This window comes from Salvia miltiorrhiza, chromosome 2 (genome assembly GCF_028751815.1).
Source record: "Salvia miltiorrhiza cultivar Shanhuang (shh) chromosome 2, IMPLAD_Smil_shh, whole genome shotgun sequence".
NCBI lineage: Eukaryota > Viridiplantae > Streptophyta > Magnoliopsida > Lamiales > Lamiaceae > Salvia > Salvia miltiorrhiza.
In genome coordinates, this window is record NC_080388.1 from 55,878,244 (window position 1) to 55,892,236 (window position 13,993).

Sequence of the window (13,993 nt, forward strand, 5' to 3'; positions counted from 1 at the left end):
CTAGTGTTTTACCCGTGCGATGCACGGGATTACATATGTTGTTAAAATTTGGTTTTGCTTAACTAATTTTTTAAAAGAAATATGAATATATTTTTGTTGAAAGTTATTAAAATTAAAATAAAGATATAAAATAATAAAAAAATATCATAACTTATTTTAAAATTCTTCCATTTACGTAAAAGTTCATAGGATGTCTACACCTGATTAAGTAAGACATCGAACAATATAAGCATTTTATTGTAACATTCTGAAAGACACTTTTGTATAATCTCTAAAATAAATAATTTTAAAATATTTTATTATACAATTGTTATACCAACTATGTTACTGCTAAAATGTATTTAAGACTAACATTTTAAATTACTTAAAAACTATGTTGCATAGGTACGGGGGTGCGGATGCGGGGGCGATACGATACAAGTACGGGGATACGGATTTTTAAAAATTATAGGGTGCGATTCGGCAATGATACATCTAATTATTAAAATTTTATGATATATAATGCTTATAAAATATATACAATTTAAATTTTCTTAAATTAATTATATGTAATTTACATTTTATTTTACCCAAAAGTTAAGCATTTTCAATTATATAAGTTAATTGAGCAACAATATAATGATTCAAATATTATTAGTCCAATATATAAGTCATAACTGAAAATAAAATTATCAAAATAACCTTGTGTAGGCCTTTCGTGCAGGAGATACGTGAATTTCGCTTATGGAATTTGCGAATCCGGTTTATTTTTATAAATTGTTTTAAAAGATACGCCACTGATTTATGCTTAATTTACTCTATTTTTAAGGGTTTGTTTGTGCGTGTTTTAAGATAATCTTCTAGAAATTGGTGCGTTTATGGTGTATTCTATACTTTGCAGGAGATTTAGGCTTTCGAGATGGAAGAATGCAGTTTTGGAGAATTTTGGATGAATTTGGCGTTTTCTAGGTGTTCTGGTCTCCAGAGCAGAGAAATCATCATTCCTCTGGAATCAAAGAAATCAAAGACCAGAGCAGCGACATCAAGTCTCCAGTGCAGCGGAATCAATCGCCAGAGAAATCACCATTTCTCTGGAGTCAGCGAAATCAAGAAGCCAGTGTAGCGAAATCAAGAAGCCAGTGTAGCGAAGTCATCACCAGAGGAGTCAAGAGTCAGAGCAGAGGGGAGCGAAGTCCATTACTGCGGAATCGAAAAGCCAGAGAAATCACCGTTCCTCTGGCGATAGCAGAGAAATCCCCATTCCGCTGGCGACTCATTTCTCTGGCGAGGTCAGAGGAATCATCCATTCCTCTGGTGCGACCCGTTTCCCTGGCGTGAGCCATTCCTCTGGCACGAGCTGCGAATTCGGCATGAGTAGGAGTTTTTTTTCGAAGCGCGCATCCAGCTGGAGAGTTGCCTTATTTTACACGATTCTATTACCATTAGAATTCTACTTTGCATGGCAACTTCCATGGTGATCCGAAGGAAATCAGAAATCTATAAATAGGTCCTCTTTTGACCTATTCAACCATCACCGAAAACCCCTAGCATTCATTTTTCAGTTTATAGCTTTAGAATATTTTAGCTTTCCAGCTTTTAAGGCTTTGATCACGATTGAAGATTCAAGCCGCTACTTCAGTTTTCATTCGGTTTTTATACAATTTGTTTTTACAATTGCGTTCAATTTAATTATGTTTATGTTTGATTTTATTATGTCTGGCTAGTTCTTTTATTATGAACCTAGGGTTTGTACATAGCTGATTAATTATGTGTTTTTGATTTATTGATATTAATTTGCCCTCCAACTTGTGATTCATGATTCCTGGTGCTTTTTCTCTTGTGAATTATCTGATCAATGATTTACATGTCTAGCTGTTCAGTTTGAGTCTTGAATGTGATAATTGTTCAGCCGATTCGGGAATGCATGATATAGTGTTAGCCTTGAGTCTTGAATGCGATAGGTGAAGCTATAGGAAGCTATTCTTTATGTGCTATTTGGAGTTAATTGATTCCTTGGAGTCTTGAATGCGAAAAGGGGTTAATTAATCTACGTTCATAGGTGTTCGTTAGAGAAGCTTGTGAATAATTTAGTGATCTTTCATCAGGGTTGGATTAAAATTGGTAATTGAATCAATAGGTTAATTGCATATAGTTGATTAGTGAAAGTACATCCCTAGGGTCAGAGTTTTTTTTACGTTTGAGTTAGTATCGTTATTTATATGCTCTTTAGTTTTTATTTGATTAATTTTAGTTCGTAAATCACCTTCATCATTGTTTTGCCTGTTTACTGTTAGTGTCTATTTAGGAAATAGATAGAGTAATTTCGTTGTGTCAGTCCCTGTGGATACGATACTCGGTTACTTATTATTTGCTACAATTGCCTGTGTTAGTTGCAGTTTTTGTTGCTAAGAAATTAGTGATCAGCCACGTGGCGAATCGGGTGCGAATCCGACGAGAATCCGAGAAAATCGCACCCTAAAAGAATCTGATTCGCCGTACATGCTAATTTTTGAAGAATCCGTGCATCATAGCTAGGGCTGTCAAACCTTGCGGGCTGGGCCGGGCCGGCCCAACCCAGCGGGCCTAGGTAATTTTTTGGGCCGGGTCGGGCCGGCCCAAAATTTCAGCGGGCCTCGAATAATGAATCCCAGCCCGGCCCTATACGGGCCGCCGGGCGGGCCGGACCAAAACGGGCCAAAATTAATAAATTAATATATATATATATATATATATATAGTTTCAAAAATTAATAAATTAAATCAAATTTAAAGAAAAAAATTGAAGACAAATTCGATGAAATAAAAAGGGCCTTAAACAATCTACATCTAAATTACGTAATTGACTAAAATTAAATGTAAACAAATATGACTAAAACTAAATGTAAACAATATGAATACAAGTAAAAAATAAAAATTAATTGCAAAAACAACAAAAACTGAAAACGATTTATTTACAAATGAATTAATACAGTAATCAAATCAATTGGAATCAAATAACAACCACAAAAAATAATCAAAAATAAATAAATCTTTCAAGTAAAAATAATTTAATATTGATTGTTGATTGGTAATTTAAATCTTAAGTTAGACTTTGACTCGTCATTGTCGTCAATTGAAGAAATGGACTTAGATTGGGTTGGGTCCATTGGGATTTGGGAGGAGATATAAATTTTTGAAATTTTCACCTACTATACTGACGGGCCGATTTGGGCCCGAAAGCCCAGCGGGCTTTTTGGCCCGCGGGCCGCATGGGCCGGGCCTGGGAGGCCCGGATTTTTTTGGGCCTTGAAAATCCTAGCCCAACCCGGCCAAAACTACGGGCGGGCCGGGCGGGCCTATCGGGCTGGGCCATTCTCGGCCCATTTTGACACCCCTAATCATAGCTTAAAAATAAAGGTGAAAATAATAATACATGAAAAGACAATTGCAAACTTGTCATCTTATTATTATAAATTTTGGAACACATCTTTATAATTTATATACAACATTTGTAGAATTAATAATCTACTTTGTCTTACATATCAAGATTTTCAGACTCCTTCGACTTGTAACTCTAGAAATAGCTACATAAAACTGACTGTGACTAAAAACAGGCTTATTAAAAAATAAACAATAATAGGGAACTGCTGCCGTTGAAACTTGAGCGGTAGTCTTGGATCAACTGGTATCAGTGTCATCCTTAGTATCAATACTTGATGTCCTGCATTATGGTCTGTGAGAACTTTTCCTTCCAAAATAAAATAGCCTCATATTTAATTCATTGCAGATCTGGCATTATTTGGTTGCAATTTTTTTTACTAAAGACCACATGGTCGGCATGTTTGTGATTAGAGAAATGATGAATATCAAAAGAAGAAGTGAGTACAAGTAAAAATTTCACACCAAAAGTTAGTTTATATAGGCCACGGGGATACACATTTGATGGAAAATATATATGAAACTTATATATTTAATATATTATATTGAATGAGATGCTTTGATAATGGAGTTGATTTTGGTTTGACGATAATAAAAAGTTGTTACATTTTTTGGAGATATATATGGAATGTTGCCAAATTACACATTTCACACTATCACCTCTCTCTCTCTTAGATCTGATGTCATGCATGCCTGAGATAGGGCTTCTTCTTCGTCTCCTTTGTTTAGCTGTAAAGATGATACAAAAATCCCATTAATCATGCATACCAATCAATACCTTACTCTACTTAATATGTATTTCATAATTTCGTTGATAGTTGATTGGTATATTGGTATTTTGATTTGTTAGACAAAACATATAAACATAATCAATGTGGGTCATGATTTATGGAGATATGATTGGATGATCTATTGTGTCGTGTTTATTATTATTATTATTATTATTATTATTATTATTATTATTATTATTATTATTATTATTATTATGAGATATTGCTACGAGTTCGTAAATAATTTTTTATTCTCTTGAATTCAAAAAACAATCTATAGTCTAAAATTGCGTGTAAATCAAAAAGAATATTCACTTTTGCAAATGACTACAAGATCCCATGCAATTTATATGTATTTATATTTTGAATTTTATTTATTGGATGAATATTTCTCACAAAAGATTTAATTGAAATTAGTGATCTACAAATTTTTACATATAAATTTCATATATAGATGATGGGAATAAATGTCGTTCAATTAAATGTAGATTTAATTACATTTAATTAAGAATATAAATATATAAATATAAATATATATATATATATATATATATATATATATATATATATATCATCCTATAAATTAGTCAACTTTCCAAATATAGATCAACTTTCCAAAAATAAATTGAGTAAAAGGGCGGGAAATTTTTTTGGCTAGATGGACCAGCTTTTATATATGTATAGATAGATAGATGTCTTATAAAACTACCCAAAACACAATTGAATGCTGATAGGTTTACATGATTTTTTTGTAAAAGTTCTTACACTTTTCTTACATAAGTACAATTGTGTAAGAAAATGTGTAAGATAGGTAGTTAAAAATGGTTCAAAATCTGATAAATATGTATTTATTGTAAAGTCACGTCACTTTGTAACCATAAAATGCCTTAAGTTTGAAAAAATGAGGACAACACTGGCGACTAGTGTGAGCGGCTAGGGTTTACTCAAGGCTAGTTGATCCATTAGCTTTAGATTTTTTTTTTCACAATATACTTAAATTTCAATTTTTCAGCCTAAGTATTAATGTTTTATTACACACAAACGTGTCCTAATTTTCTATTTGTTTTTTCAAATATATTTTCTAAAAAAGAAGTACATATATATGAGAGAAGGAGTTTGACAAAACCTGGTTTATTCTGGGGTAACCAGTCTCAATTTATTGAGTTTATTTGATTGAACATGAAATAATAGCGTAACACGTAAAATAATAGCAAATGTTGGATTAAAAAAATTTGAAACTCGTATATTATGAAATAATAAAATAAAATATTATAGAGCTTACCACACAAATAGCCGCCTAAAATTATAAGCCGAATGCACTAGCCGCGGGGAAGAAACCCTGTGCGGCTAGCGGCGAAGGCTAAGGGTTACTGGCGGCTTGTTTATCTGTATGCTTCAGATTTTTTATTTATTTCACAAAATATATAAATGTGAATTTTTTCACCTTCGCATTAATATTTTTATAATTTAAGAAGTAATTGAACTATGGAAAATGAGAGAGAATCTTGCACTTTTGACTAAGATTTGACGGGTCATGGTTTGAATAGGAGTCAAATTCACAGCTATTGTAACAAGAATCTAACGCCTACTTCAATGAAATAAATTCACGGGTAGTAAATGGGGTAGGTACCCTTTAATTAAATATCAAGTCTATAAATAGAGGAAAAATGAACCACAACTTTCGAACCACAATTTATTACTCCCTCCATCCACCAAAGATATGCCACAATTTCCTTTTTCGTCCGTCCACAAAAAATATGCCACATCCATTTTTAATAGTAGGGTCCACATTATTCCATTTACATTTAAAGTGGGACCCTTACTCCACTACCAACTTCACTTGTATTTTATTAAAACTCGTGCCGAAAGTAAAGTGACATATTTTTAGTGGACGGAGTGAGTATTTGTTTTGAAGACAATTTTCTTGATGGTCAAGTATGGCTAACAAATTATTGAGGTGTATTTGACTAAATTATCTAGAGAATATAACATGAACATGAGATCAATTGAACTATTGCACTGCACATCGACATATTTTATATAGTTGGACTAATGAATTTATTTTATTGAACTAAAAATAATGTTGAATTTATTAATTTGTTGGAACTGTATTTATTGAAGATAACACGCAATTAACATTCATAATCATTCTAAAAAAAACATTCATACTCATCGCAGATGTGGTTTTGGGTACAACTAGGTGTACCGTACAATCGAGTTGCATCCTCACTTACACCATGATCCACATTGTGATTCAAATTTCATATCCTGACCCGAACCTTATAAATAATACTATTTCGAGTATGAGTCAACCCAATTTTAGGTACAACTGGGCGTACCGTACAACCCGATTTTTTGTGATCATCACATTGCACATCTAAACTAGCTTGTTATCATAATTTCAGGGGTAATTTTCATTTGATGGGCCTCGCGGGTATTAGGGTATCAATGGGTGGATTTTATCTGGATCGCAACTATTAAAATTGTTCAATTCTGAATCTAGAACCCGCCTATTGTTTTTTGACCTAAACCATTGAGTGAAAAAATTAAATGGTCTGGTAGATTAATTACTCATAGATCAGATAATAACCTAAGCCCAAAAGCCCAAAATTAATCTATTACCCATACACTCCCCTCAATTCTACTACTTGTCGGGAATTACACTCAACTAATATTGACATGGATCTAGTGTGACACAATATTTTAGATATTGACCGATATAAAACGATAAAAAATAACACCGATATTTTTAACGTAGTTCGGCCAAACTGCCTATGTCGACGGACCAACACCAATATATTAGAGAATCTCAAATGAGGAGTACAACAAAAAATATGACATTGTATTTTGTATAACTCTTAACTCTCTTTTATCACTCGTGTATAACTTCAACACTGAAGTTTTTCTTCACAAGATTTTTCTCTCTCTCTAACAGAAAAACATTTTCTGTTTTTGGTGGTGTTGGTGTATCTCTCAAGTTGCTGCAAAGCCTCAATTTGTAGGCAGTGATCAAGTACTGTTAGCCGCAATGCTTGAAAACAATTGCAACAAATGTTGAAATTGTTGTTGAAGCATTAAATGCTTGCTATGAGCTATACACTAGCTCTTTTGACTAACACTACTGTGAACACAAGTGAAGTGTCCGTTGCAACTGGTCGCCTAGGCCACTCCGCCGCTGCTCGTCTGCGCCACTCCGTCCCTGCCGCCGCTGCCGTAACTCGACTGGAGGTCAATTCACATGCCCCGAATTCTGCTTTCTCTTTCCTCTTCCTCTCACTCCTCCATCTCAAGTTGATGTCCTTGCACATGAATCCGGTAAACGAGATTGAAATATTTGTTTTGGTTTGTTTGACAAACTTGAGGTTTGAACATCGAACTAGTCCCGTCATTGAGAATGTTGAATAATGAAAAGATAAACTCATGATAAAGTGAATTGAAGAAGAAAACGAGTATTTCATTCTTAGCTTAAGATTTACATACTGACTCCAACAACAAATCCACGTGAACCTTTTATACTATCAGCTAAGAAAAAGAAGAAAAAGCAAAAACACGACTTAACAAAATAGAAGCACAACTATGTAACTAATTTCCACATAAACGACATCATGTCACTTAGTCTACGAAATAAAAAAACAAATACAGAAAATGTATAGCCTTTATACACCCCCTCATGATGGGGAGTAGATAGTACAAAACCCCATCTTGGACAATAAACGATGAACAATAGGAGCAACGAGAGCCTTCGTAATATCTGCCAATTGAAACTCGACTCAGACATGAAGAGGTTTGATCACACCTGCGAGGTACTTCTCACGAACAATATGACAATCAGTCTCAATATATTTCGTGCGTTCATGGAAGACAGCATCAGAACAAAGATACACAGTTGCTTTGTTGTCAGAAAGGAGAGGAACTGGTTTACGATGAAGGATGCCAAAGTCATGCAAGAGGTTTTAAAGCCAAACAACTTCACTAGAGGCCTGCGCCAGTGCACGAGATTCGGCCTTAGCGGAGGACCGGGAGACAACATGTTGCTTCATAGAATGCCTAGAGATGAGAGATGAACCTAGGAAGAAACAGAAGCCCGTTACAGATCAACGATGCAGCCTAATCCGCATCACAAAAAATACTCATCTCCAAAGAAGAAAAAGCAGAAAAAAGAAAACCATGGACAAGAGTACCTTTAATGTATCGAAGCACACGCTCGACAAGAGAGAGATGATCAACACAAGGCTTAGCCAAATATTGGCTAAGCTTATTGACTGCAAATGTAAGATCGGGCCTGGTTGTCACAGCCCAAAACCGTTTACTTCCTTTGCAAATTTTATTTGGAAATTAGTATATTTTTGAGTTATTAAAATATATATATCTACGAGTCAAGCTCGTAAATTTATCTAGTCGCGCCCCTAGTTAAATGAATAAATTTTAGATTATTACTTTATAAAAGTTTTAGGCTCAAAGATTGGGCTATGAACAAGTACATACATGAATTCTTTGTTATTGGGCTTTTATTTTTATATAGATTAATTTCTCAATATTGGGCCTTATTAAATCACTTTTGCTTGGGCGATATTTTTAACTGAAGCCCATAACATATTTAGGACTTATAACAGTAATTCTTTGCTATCGTTTATTTGTCAGCCACTCATTTATTTCTGAAATCTTGGCATTTCCCCAGCCACGAATTTTACTCTTTCCAGCCAAGTTTCAATCTTTTTCCTCAGAAATTCAAAATTTGTGCACCACATATTATTTTAGTTACTCTTGGGCAGCAAGTATTCAGCTAGTATATATATTCCTACTTCACTGCAATTACACAACAAATCCAACAAAAACTCAACTTTTATAATCCACCCTGTTTTCTTCAACTGCACAATTTCAACTGGTAATTTTAATCTTCTGCAAAGTTTTTCATCCTTTTATTTCAATAATGCAGAACCATAGTTTTAATTTCTTCTTTATTTATTTAACAAGGAAACAGTAAGGTTTATACAGAAAAATAGTGGGCATATTAGTTCCTATTCTTAAAACCAAATAAATAATAATTACATGGGATAACAGAAAGGGTTAGAGATGACATTGAGCTAAAGGGGGAATTGTGGAGTGATGCCGCCGGCACGGCGACCTGAGAGGGAGGGGACAAGGGCGGCGGCACGATGGCCTCGGCCGCTGCTGTGCCCGTTCTGGTCGGGGTAGCGAGAGAGGGCTGGGCGGCGCCGCTGTCGACGCGGGGGCGGCGATGGTGGTGCTGCTGTCGGCCAGGAGAAAGAAGGGAGGTGAGGGCGACGGTTGGTGGCGAAGGTCACCGGAGAATGAGAGGCAGCCGTGGCAGGGCATGGCGAGGGAGGAAGAGAGAGGTCGAGGGGGAGACCGAGGGAGAGAGGGAGAAGGGAAAGTGGGAGCTGTGTATGTGTTGTGATGTAATTGGGGTTTTAAATTAGATAAAAGGGAAGATGGGCTTGGGCCAAGGTTGGTTAATTTCATGGGCTTAGATTGTTTAAGTTGGGCTTAAATCTATTTATTTTATGGACTGCAGATTACTTTCTAAATAGGTTGCAATTGCATTAGATTTTAAGTATCAACCCATATTTTTATAAGGAGCATACATTTTATTATTTGATTCATTAGATCAATTATTTTTCAAATGATTTTATGATAATAAATTCCTAAGATTTAAACTACTACTACTATTATTATTATTACTACTATTATTATTATTTTAAAGTTCAATTAGGCCCTTATATTTTATTATTTGAATTTATCTGACTAGGTGCGGCGCGACTAGGACGTTAATTTTAATTGAATTACTCAAGTTAGCATTCAAGTTGAAGAAGTTCAAGTTCATGTCTCAGGTGTGGGATTTATTTCAGTACATGCTCGTGGTTAATTCTTGTCCATTTTAATATCATGTGTTTACCATATGTGAGTTGCATTAAATTATATCGCTAGGGGCCCGCTCAATGGGTCCAGGACTTCACAGTCCTTGGTATGCCACAATGCGATTCCATGTTACAGTTATGGTTGCAACCAGTCGCCAGGGGCCGGCTCAATCGGTCCAGGACGGAAAGGTCCTTGGTATGCCACCGTGCGACTTTCAGTCACGAATGTATTGATCATATGAGATTCTCATTTTATTAACGTGGACAATGATTGCATGTTCCCACACTGAGTGTACCCTGTATGCTCATCCCATACTTAACATTTTTCAGGTTTTAAAGACCGGAGGCGCGTGGAAGGTCGAATGGCGAATCAAATGTTTTGAATTTAGTTTTATTTAAAAATGTCATGTTTAGTAAAGTATAAGATATTTATTTCTCTATTTTCACATTAAATATTTATTTATAGTCATGATTTTTCCGCGTGCGTTTTCATTTATTTATAGTCATGATTTCACATCCTTGTGACACCCAAATCCATTTTAATTTTAAATGAAAACGCACGCGGAAAAATCATGACTATAAATAAATATTTAATGTGAAAATAGAGAAATAAATATCTTATACTTTACTAAACATGACATTTTTAAATAAAACTAAATTCAAAACATTTGATTCGCCATTCGACCTTCCACGCGCCTCCGGTCTTTAAAACCTGAAAAATGTTAAGTATGGGATGAGCATACAGGGTACACTCAGTGTGGGAACATGCAATCATTGTCCACGTTAATAAAATGAGAATCTCATATGATCAATACATTCGTGACTGAAAGTCGCACGGTGGCATACCAAGGACCTTTCCGTCCTGGACCGATTGAGCCGGCCCCTGGCGACTGGTTGCAACCATAACTGTAACATGAAATCGCATTGTGGCATACCAAGGACTGTGAAGTCCTGGACCCATTGAGCGGGCCCCTAGCGATATAATTTAATGCAACTCACATATGGTAAACACATGATATTAAAATGGACAAGAATTAACCACGAGCATGTACTGAAATAAATCCCACACCTGAGACATGAACTTGAACTTCTTCAACTTGAATGCTAACTTGAGTAATTCAATTAAAATTAACGTCCTAGTCGCGCCGCACCTAGTCAGATAAATTCAAATAATAAAATATAAGGGCCTAATTGAACTTTAAAATAATAATAATAGTAGTAATAATAATAATAGTAGTAGTAGTTTAAATCTTAGGAATTTATTATCATAAAATCATTTGAAAAATAATTGATCTAATGAATCAAATAATAAAATGTATGCTCCTTATAAAAATATGGGTTGATACTTAAAATCTAATGCAATTGCAACCTATTTAGAAAGTAATCTGCAGTCCATAAAATAAATAGATTTAAGCCCAACTTAAACAATCTAAGCCCATGAAATTAACCAACCTTGGCCCAAGCCCATCTTCCCTTTTATCTAATTTAAAACCCCAATTACATCACAACACATACACAGCTCCCACTTTCCCTTCTCCCTCTCTCCCTCGGTCTCTCCCTCGACCTCTCTCTTCCTCCCTCGCCATGCCCTGCCACGGCTGCCTCTCCTTCTCCGGTGACCTTCGCCACCAACCGTCGCCCTCACCTCCCTTCTTTCTCCTGGCCGACAGCAGCACCACCATCGCCGCCCCCGCGTCGACAGCGGCGCCGCCCAGCCCTCTCTCGCTACCCCGACCAGAACGGGCACAGCAGCGGCCGAGGCCATCGTGCCGCCGCCCTTGTCCCCTCCCTCTCAGGTCGCCGTGCCGGCGGCATCACTCCACAATTCCCCCTTTAGCTCAATGTCATCTCTAACCCTTTCTGTTATCCCATGTAATTATTATTTATTTGGTTTTAAGAATAGGAACTAATATGCCCACTATTTTTCTGTATAAACCTTACTGTTTCCTTGTTAAATAAATAAAGAAGAAATTAAAACTATGGTTCTGCATTATTGAAATAAAAGGATGAAAAACTTTGCAGAAGATTAAAATTACCAGTTGAAATTGTGCAGTTGAAGAAAACAGGGTGGATTATAAAAGTTGAGTTTTTGTTGGATTTGCTGTGTAATTGCAGTGAAGTAGGAATATATATACTAGCTGAATACTTGCTGCCCAAGAGTAACTAAAATAATATGTGGTGCACAAATTTTGAATTTCTGAGGAAAAAGATTGAAACTTGGCTGGAAAGAGTAAAATTCGTGGCTGGGGAAATGCCAAGATTTCAGAAATAAATGAGTGGCTGACAAATAAACGATAGCAAAGAATTACTGTTATAAGTCCTAAATATGTTATGGGCTTCAGTTAAAAATATCGCCCAAGCAAAAGTGATTTAATAAGGCCCAATATTGAGAAATTAATCTATATAAAAATAAAAGCCCAATAACAAAGAATTCATGTATGTACTTGTTCATAGCCCAATCTTTGAGCCTAAAACTTTTATAAAGTAATAATCTAAAATTTATTCATTTAACTAGGGGCGCGACTAGATAAATTTACGAGCTTGACTCGTAGATATATATATTTTAATAACTCAAAAATATACTAATTTCCAAATAAAATTTGCAAAGGAAGTAAACGGTTTTGGGCTGTGACACTGGTGATGCAGAGATTCAATAGCCTACCAATAAGTCGCCGATATGCAGAAGGATCATAGAGAGGCGCTCCAGAACCTTGAAAGAGATGTTTGTTGGCTTCATTGGAGTATCAGAAGGTTTACAGCCAAGAAAACCATAATAATTGATTAAATCCATGACATATTTGCGCTGATTCAAGAAAATTCCTGTGTTATTTCGAGCAACCTCAAGACCTTGAAAGTATTTTAATCGGCCCAAATCCTTAGAGCATCCACAGTGGGGGTGACCTGATAGAAGGGGGACCACATTGGGTTAAGGAGACCACAGTGGGGTCACTTGATAGCTGACCTGATCTTTTTAGTTTTGATTTTTGTATTTTTCATTTAATTTTAATTGCACACATTAAACTTCATTAATTTTAAAAATCCTAAAAATTACATTAAAAAAATCGAAAGACATAATTTAAAATTACTTAATTAAAGCCTAAAAACATAATTAAAACCTATCTAGTCTCCACCGCCCCTTGTGTGGATCTATAAATTTTTTTAGAGAATTTGATAGAGTAGATAGAAGAAAATTGGAGAAGATAAGAGAAGATGTGTGAAGAAGAAGAAGAAGAAGAAGAAGGTAGGAGTATTTAAAGAAGAGAGAAAGAAAAATAAAAAATAAAATAAAGGAAAAGGAAGGAACGATCAAATGACCAATTTTCATTTTTTTTAAACAATCTCGTGCTCAACATGCGCCTTCTCCAACGGGCATCAGGTCAGCCACGATAGATCGGGGCACCCTCGAGGCAGGCGACGCTGCAGTGGGTGACCCGATAACTGGGTGACTCGAGTGGGTGCTATCAGGTAGAGATGGCAGTGGATCCTGGACCCGGTCCAGATCCGTAGATCCAGATCCGATTTTACGGATCTGGATCTCAATTTTTTGGATCCGCGGATCTGGATCTCATTTTTTAAAACGGATCTGGATCGGGATCTTGAAATTTGAGATCCGGATCCGACCCGTGGATCCGATTTTATTTAAAATAAATTATTTATTTTTTATATTTATTTTATTAAAATATTAGATATATTAAAAATTTAAAATAATAGAAAAATTAGAATAACTTTCCAAGCCCTAGTTTCTAATTCTTATTTCCCCATTCTCGGTTCCTCTCCCTCTCTCACTCCGCCGCCTCAGTCACTCCCATCTCCCTCTCGGCCTCTCCAGTTCGCCGACCGCCGCCTCACTCCCATCTCCGGTCTTCCTCTCCAGTTCGTCCGCCCGCCGCCGGCGAAGGCGGGGATAGCAGCTGCTGCAGCACACGCCCTGACGCCCATCCTCCTCCAA